Genomic DNA, 1,518 nt, shown 5'->3' with positions numbered 1-1,518 from the left:
AGAGAGAGAGAGAAGAAACACAGGGTTGGACTCCTATTTCACACCATGTATGATAATTAGCTGAAAATTTATCAATGATCTAAATATTAGAACAAGTTCAAAGAACAGAAGAAAATATAAGGGTAAAATTTGTGACTTTTATTATGTAATATTTTCAACACACGATCATGACATGCATGGTACAAACAAATAGGATAAAATAATTAAAGGAGATGTCATCAAAATGAAATATTTATATTTTTTTCAAAAGACATCATCAAAATAGTGAGAATATAACTCACAATATACATAAAATATTTAAATATTATGTATTTGATATGGGTAAAAATATAGCATACACCTTAATATATACTCAAAAAATTTGAAATTCAACAATAAGTACACTAGTGACTTTTTAAATGTGGATACAGAAATCAAATAGACATTTCACTTAAAAACTATCAATAAGCACAGAAAAAAATGCCCAGCATACTAGTCCCTTAGGAAAGGTAATATAAAACTACAGTGAAATACTACTTCACACTTACTAGTATAATTTAAGTTGAAAACATAATGACAAGTATTGGCAAAAATATTTTAAAAAATCAGAATACTCATAAATTACTTATAGGAAAAGAAAATGGTACAATTATTTTGGAAAATAATTCCTCAAAAGTTGAGCACAGAGTTGAAATATGACTGAGAAATTTGACTGTTACTTAGTACCTAAAAGAAATGAAAACCACAAAACCTTTTATATTCATGGAAACTTTATTCATATTAGCTCAATGGAAACAGCCCAAATGTTTATCAACCAGTTGATGGCTATACAAAAACCAGTCCATTCATACAATGGAATGTTTGTAAACAAGAATAAAAGATTCACAGGAGCTTCTAACAAGGATGGACGTGAAGAACATTATGTTAAATGAAAGAGGTTAGGTGCAAAGAATATGTGATTCCACTGGTGTACAATGTCCAGCACAGGCAAATTAATAACGTAAAAGTGCATCAGTGAGTTCCAGGGCAGGAGAAAGAGGGAATGGCAAGTGGCTGCTAATGAATATGATGTTTCTTTTCATCCTGATAAAAAAAATCTGAAATTAAGTGGATAAATAGTGATGATGGTTAAACAACTAGTGAATCTAACCCAAATAAGTAAAGTTTAAATGGGTAAATTTCATGGCATATAAGTATATAAATTATATCTCAATTTTTTAAAAAAGAGATTTATCTCATGACCTATGTTCCACAAGATAAAGTGTGTTTTCAAACCAAGATATTTAAAACCTAAAAACATTAACAAATACAAACAAGAAAAGTAGGAAATGGAAAAGAAGAGATTAAGAGTAAATTCAGCTACACTATTGATTAAGGAAACAAAGACGAATTGAAAATGACAATAAATACTGTGCTAAAAGCTCTGATGGAGAAGGTAAAACACAAACATGATCAAATGATAAATTTCAGCACAGATATGAAAATTATGAGAAAGATTAAATGTTAATTCTATAAATAGCAAAGATAAAACAATAACAG

Source organism: Otolemur garnettii, unplaced genomic scaffold (genome assembly GCF_000181295.1).
Source record: "Otolemur garnettii isolate 467f Iridium unplaced genomic scaffold, OtoGar3 scaffold00040, whole genome shotgun sequence".
Classification (NCBI taxonomy): domain Eukaryota; kingdom Metazoa; phylum Chordata; class Mammalia; order Primates; family Galagidae; genus Otolemur; species Otolemur garnettii.
This window is presented reverse-complemented; position numbering follows the sequence as displayed.